A 7,536-nucleotide genomic window follows, 5' to 3' on the forward strand; every position below is an offset into this window, starting at 1 on the left:
AGCTGTCGTGTCTCTCAAAGCAGGTCACCTCTTTAAACCTCAGTTTCCTTACCTGTAAAGTGAGGATTATAACATTACTGACTTCTTAGGAAACTTGTAAAAATTAAGCAAAGTGCTGCATGTAAAGCACTCAGCAATGTCTTTAGCTCCTACTGAGCGTGAAATGAAAGTCAGCCACTACTGGTAATAATTTTAATATTATCACTAATCACTCAGTTTCATGGAAACATAGTGCAGGTTCCAGCTTAAGTCTAACTAAGAATCTGAAACACCTGAGCCTGTTTTTCCAGTGGCTGGGGCAGGACACCTGATTCAAGCCAATGTGGGATCTGACACTTGCTTTCACATCCTGAGCCTCTGTTCCTGCCCAGTGGCCATGTGAAAGAGCCCTATAGTGCACGGAGAGAGCTGGGAAGCTAACGGGCCATTTCTTGTGAACAAGCAGAAAGCTCTGCAAGACACTGAAGAACAAGGGCCCTTTTAAATAAAGGAAAAGTGAATGCTTACGTTTTCTTCTTCCCAGAGAATCTGCTGCTTTAATTTCTCAAGGAATTCAGAGGAGAGAGAGAGAGAGAGAGGGAGATCAACGAGAGCAGTTTTGCCAGATTACACACGTGACACATACTTCCCCAAAACACCTAAGTGTGTTTTATAAGTTGTGTGAGTTTCTAGGAACAGAAGTGGAAGGAAATTCAAACTGATAAGATTCATTACAGCCTAGTGGGACTGGGGAAACCCAGGTGACAGAACTTTTTACAATTCCTGACACAAGCACTGATTAGAGTAACATGCAGAGAGGGAAAACAAAAGTTTAATCTGTAAGAGTGTGTGTGTGTGTGTGCGCGCGCGCGCACGTGTGAGTGCAATCTGTGTGTGTATGTAGAAAATAAAGCCAGATTCAGTTTCCTGGAAGCATCAGCACTCTTAATTATTTTCCACCACAAAGCACAAGGGGGCGCCAGAGAAGGTGGACTATTTTGTTTTCCCTGGAAACCACTAGTGTCAGAAAATTCTCTCTGATTTTTTTCTGTGAAGACCCTTACTATTTAGTTCTCTTAATTTTTTTTTGAAAAATGAAACAACTATGTGCATAAGTTTACTAATACTTTCGGGTGAGGTGGGTAGCTCACAAATGAAAAAGATAAAATAAGTAAGCAATGTTGGAGAAGACAGACGGTAAAGGAAATTGCTAGTGAGGAGTCTACTCCTTTGTCAAACATTGATTAGTTGCTTTCTGTGTGCCTACTAGTTAGATGCTATGGATGCAAAGAGAAATGAACCCACAATTTTGTGTTGAACTCATTAATAACATCAGAAGTAAAACTTTTCATAATACTTTATTACTTACAACTCTCCTTATCCTCTTCATCTATTCACCTACTAACATCTTCAGAGGAAGTCTGTGTAATAGTTAAGTACAAAGGATTTGGGTTCAATTCTCAGTCCTGCCACTTTCTACCTATTAACCTCTCTGTGCCCTAGTTTCCTCATTTGTAAAACCGGGTGATTATAATACCTACCTCATTGGGTGCTGGGAAGATTAAATGAGAATCCATGCAAAGTGCTTGAAACCGTGTCATATTTAACAGCTCAGTGCCTATTAATTATTATTCAGATACTACCCATCCTTGGAAATCCAGCTGAAATGAGAGAGGGAGAGAAAGTGAGCCTTTATTTGATAGAATTATTCAGGCCAATAGATTGTCTTTTGTTTCAATGACTTGCAAAAGAAAGAATCCTGACTGATACAGCAGCTATATTTCTTACTGTCCTAATTTGTGTCAGTTACTGTACTAAGTGCTTTCCATATTTTAACTGTTATCTTTTAATCATCACAATAGCTCTATGAGGTAGAGATGAGGTAAATACTAATATTATTCCCATTTTACGGATGAGGAAACTAAGAGTAAAAACCATTAAGTAACTCATCTAAGATCACACAACCAATGAATGGAAGAATTAACACTGGTCCAGACTCTGGGGCTTCTCTGACCCCCAGCTTTGTCAGGACTACCACCTAACAGACTCCAGGACTCACTGGCCACCAGAGGACAGAGGGATAAATATGAGGAACACTAGCCAGGACCTTTCTTCTCCTTTCCAGGATTGAGAGTTTCTTTCCACCGGCCATCCTCTTAATCTTATCATTGTCAAACCTTCTTACTCATTGTAAGAATGGGTCCCAGAAAGCAGAGAATAGGTTCTTGGTATGTAGGACTTGATCCTGTCTTTGGCCTTGGACCATGCTGCTACCTGACCCTCCAGGGTTTGACCCCTAGCCCCAGTTCCCCTTGATAGGTGGACTCTGGTACAGGGATCTGCACTTGCTGAGGTTTCCCATCGCATGGGGCTAGGACAAGAATTATCTCAACTCCTCTGGCATATGAGGGTACTGGCCTAATCATGAGGAATGCCTTGCCCTGATTCCTTCCCCACACTCAGAAAAATAGCTCTCTAATTTTGTTTGAAAGAATGTCCTTAGTGTGCATAAATAAATAAGCATCTTTTAAACTGAAACAAGCAAAAAAGTGTTACCACTATGCTTATTCCTATCATCATAGAGTGAAGGATATTTCCATTGTGTAAATGTAAATTAGTAGACAGCTACACTACCTTTTGTGGAAAGAAGTAGAGGCCAAAAAACTTTTTATTTAGAATTCTTAACTGACACAGGAGAGAAAGAAGAGAGAGTGATTAAAAATTACTAAGAATTTGATCCTGGTGTTTAGTTAGATAATAGATTTAGTTATATAATTGATTGACACAGGAAACCTAGTGTAAGGACTTCATTTTATGATCATGAGTTTAAATACAGATGTATTGTGTTAAAATAAGAAAAGACATCCATATGCAAGTAGCCATAGAAAACTGGATTCCTTGCATTTATTCATGAATGAAGAAAGTAGAGGTGAAAACTTTGAAATAAGACATAAAGGACTCAGATGTTTAATGAGTCAGACAACCTGCTTCAAGGAAAATGTGACCTAAGAATTCGTTTTATGACCTAAGAATCCCTAATATTTTTGCTGGTTGAGAGTAAGCAATTTGGGAGATAGGGCGAGTTAAGGCAAAAATAAGGAATTAGGATAGAAAGGTAGTGATTATGAGATATTAATTCTTAGATAGTAATCATTTAAAAGGAGGGATGTGGTTTGAGGATAAAATGGCAGCAGCAAGATTAAATGGTTATCTCTGTGTTAATTGTTCAACAGTTTGATGAAATTAAAAGTTACAGCCCAGCTGGCATGGTTCATTGGTTGGGCGTGGACTTAAGAACCAGGAGGTCACGTTTTGATTCCCAGTCAGAGCATGTGCCCAGGTTGCAGGCTTGATCCCCACTAGGGAGCATGCAGGAGGCAGCAGATCAATGATTCTCTCTCATCATTGATATTTCTCTCTCTCTCTCTCTCCCTCTCCCTTCCTCTCTGAAATAAACAAAAACATATTTTAAAAAACCCCAGAAATGTGGATTAGCTTTTCTTTTTTTGTGGGGGGGGGGGAGATTTTTTAAATGTATTTTTTTATTGTTGATAGTATTACCGTTATCTCCCATTTTCCCCTACTTTCCCCCCTCCTCCCAGCCTTTACTCAACCTCCAGGTCTTTACTATCCTATTGCCCATGTCCATGGACATTCCCCCCCCCCCCCAGTGCTTTTCTTGACCACATTGGACAACTTTGGGAGCGAAATACTTGATAACATCACATACTTGATAACACTGGTCAAAAATCCTTTTTGTTTGCTTCTTCCATATAGTCACACTGTAGGAGCTAAACACACACACACACACACACACACACACACACACACACACACTGACTGATAGATATAGCCACTCTACCCTTAAAATTAGCTTATTTCCCTCAGATTCCACAGCCACCTTCTGTTCTAGGCTCCATCCCTAAGGGCAAAGCAAGGTTTTATTGTTGTGATGGAATTGACCTAGAGCTATAAGATCTGGGGTCTCATACTGGTTTTGCAACTTGCCAGCCATTTGGCCTTGGACAAATCCCTTACCCTCACAAAAGCTCCATTTCCTGGGGTGTAAGCTAGAAATAATCTCCCAATTTTTTTGTGAGGATCAAACAATATGGTTAGGAAAATCCTGGAAAACCAAACATGTATATAAGGGAAGATATAAATTGAATTCATATCATTTCAGTAAAAGCAGTTTAATCATCTCATTTTGATGACTGCATTCCTTACATTGATGGGCTTGTGTGAGTAGTGTAGGATTTGGCTGAATGCAAATTGGAAACACTTTGGAAGAAAGCAATTTGGTTGACATTAAGTGTGTTCATAGGACAATTTGGTCAAAGTAATATTTTAATTAAGAAAACCTAATTTTCTCAGTTGTTGGTTTTACATAAATGGTTATTTTTGTTTACTCTGGGAGAGTCTTTTTACATCTTCTAGCATTTTTGTCATTTTAAAGAACCCAGAGTTTTTATTCTTTTTCCTGTTTAAGTGAATTTTAGGGATGGCTTTGAGTTGGATTTTTTAACTGTTTGGCCATTTGTCAAAATGTGTTTGCTCTCAGGAGATCTGATTAACATTGATTCATTATTTATAACTGGGAATTCATAATTAAGTAATAATAAAAATAAATTGGCAGAACACAGTCAACTTCTCAGCTCAATAAATATTGCAGCTTCTCTTTCAAACATGTGAACTCTTGGAAACCAGCTGCCTTGGGGTCTTCTTACCACTTTTATGCAATTTACTGTTTAGAGAAAGCAATGAAGGGAAGAAAATCTTGAGTGCAGGGGAGGAAGCATTGAGGATTCCAGCATGGACAAAGACACCATTATCTGCTAAGAGCCTTCTAAAACCCCATTTACATTCAAAACTAGCAGGCAAACTCAACTGTTGAAGTGGAAAAGGGAAGTTTGGGTGGGAGGAAGGCAGTGAAGGGATTCCTAGTCTTGCTGCTGTAAACTCAGTCAAAGCACAAGAGGGCACTGCAGTGCTAAATATCTCAGCACCAACTGTGAAATCTTACAGACTGGCACCTAAACAGGACGCTAAGGGGAACTTCTGTAATACGAGCGGTAATAAAAAAGATATATTTTTTAAAAAATTAAAAATAAAGTTGAAGTCATAGAAACAGTAGAATGGTGTTTGTCAGGGGCTGGGAGGTGGGAGGAATGGGAAGGTTGGTCAAAGGGTATATACATTCCGTAAAAATGGAGGTTTTGGGACACAGGCTCTTGGGACAATGATTACATGAGACAATGTATGGGAAGCACCTGGGATAGCATAGCTGCAACATAATTGATAACCATTATTATCACCAAATTTTATTTTCACATTACTTACCATTTCTGAACAAGACAAGTAATACACAATCTGATTACAACAGCAAACAATTCATTTTCATCCTCATCATGGGTGAAAAGTATAATTAGGTTAGCTCTGCCACATTCATTCTCATGATGAAAAAACCATTTCATGACTATGGAGATATGATAATATAACTCATTCAAATACAGAAATTAGAGTTCTTACAGAACCACAACTAATGGAATTGTCCTGTTATGTGTTAAGATGATGTTAAAGAAAGATTTATGAGTAGAGTCTGGCAGGTCAAGAATTTTTCTTGTCAAAACCCATTTTTCTTGTAAAATACAAGTACCTGATTGAATAACAATAGTAACTAGTAATGATAGTGGTGGTCCTTACTTTTCCAAATGACAAGACAATTCATTTCATCTTAACTGAAAAAAAAATTTTACCTGGGTATCCAATAGTCATCCTGCCATGATGTCAATCATAATAATATTCTACAGGTAAATCACTCAGCAAATAAATGTTGCCTGGTGAGAGTTTAATATATATTTTCTAGAGATCCCATACATGGATTCATGCACCGGTGGGGTCCCTCAGCCTGGCCTGCAGGGATAGGGCTGAAACCGGCTCTCTGACATCCCCCAAGCGGTCCTGGATTGTGAGAGGACAGTTCTCAGGCTATGTACCCAGGAATCGGGCTCTCTCCTCTCTAGTTCCAGGTGTGTCCTAGCCGGTTGGCCAGTCAGTGGTCGCTTAGGCTTCTATTTATATCTATATCTATCTATCTATCTATCTATCTATCTGGATTGATTTCAGAGAGGAAGGGAGAGAGAGAGAGAAACATCAATGATGAGAGAGAAGCAGTGATCAGCTGCCTCTTGCACACCCCACACTGGGGATTGAGCCCGCAACCCAGTCATGTGCCCTGACCAAGAATCGAACCATGACCTCTTGGTTCATATGTCTATGCTCAACCACTGAGCCACACCAGCCAGGCCCTGGTGAGAGTTTAAAGAAAAGAGCACCAAAGACTCAAAGGAGTCACTGAAGCTCCCTGATCCACTAAAGATTATTGTGTGAGGCCCTGGTTGGTGTGGCTCAATTAGTTGGGCATCATCCTGTGCACTGCAAGGTTGCTGGTCTGAATCCCTGTCAGGATACATGCCCAGGTTTTGGGTTCCATCCCTAGTAGGGAGCATGCAGAAGGCAGCTGATTGATGTTTTGCTCTCACATCGATGTTTATCTTTCCCTCTCTCTCCCCACCTTTCTCCAAAAACAAAACAAAACAAAAACAAAAAACCCACAAGAAAATCTAACATTCAATAGCAGTAAGTATTCTGTGGGTTCAGAAAGAGTTCTAACCACCACTAATGTCCTGGACAAATTCAGTCTGAATCAAGAAATCATTTAGGAATTGAAAAGTGGAATGGTTTAAGGTCATTCCCATATTGTATATAAACAATCAAAAAAAAGAGGATGAAGTTATCTGATAGTAGTTTAAGTTTCTTTTGTTGATCTAAAATACACTATGTATGTACATTTTAAAAATATTACTTTTTAATTAAAATATAGCATTCTGCCTCATATCCTTTTTTGGCACAAATTCAGCTAAATATAAATAAATGAAATGAAATAAACAATAGTAATTTAACGTTAAAATAAACACATGCTTGTGTTAAAATAATTACATATGCTTTTAAAGAAAAAAAAACACATCCAAAATGCAAGTATTTATTTGAAGATAACATAATTTTGGCAATAGTTTTGTTATGCTGATACAACAAAAAATAACCCATATGCCCATATGTTACATTGAAGATGATTTGCCATCTTCCCCAGTAACTTTAAAAACATCAGACTTAATTAACTCTGCTTATTATAAAATCACCATTCAGTTTCCTACTGTGCTACAAAATCACCATTTTAAATGTATTATGCTTTTGTATTGAAATGCATGCTGCAATGATCTGAGTTGCAACAAAAAGGAAAAAATGTGTTCTTGGTAGGAAAACTAGTGATTTAAATCCAACCTATTCTAATAATAATAATAATAATAATAATAATATCAACCCTACTTTAATTCAAAGAGAAGAATGGTTATCAACTGGATAACTATGGTTAGTGGCCATATGCATAACTTCATCTGCAAACCAAATTCCTCCATTTAAAATTGGATCGCTCTTTCTTTTGGAATTGCATGGAGATCACACATTTTAGACAGGGCCAACATGAATTCATTCAGTTGG

This window comes from Myotis davidii, unplaced genomic scaffold (genome assembly GCF_000327345.1).
Source record: "Myotis davidii unplaced genomic scaffold, ASM32734v1 scaffold330, whole genome shotgun sequence".
Lineage (NCBI taxonomy): Eukaryota > Metazoa > Chordata > Mammalia > Chiroptera > Vespertilionidae > Myotis > Myotis davidii.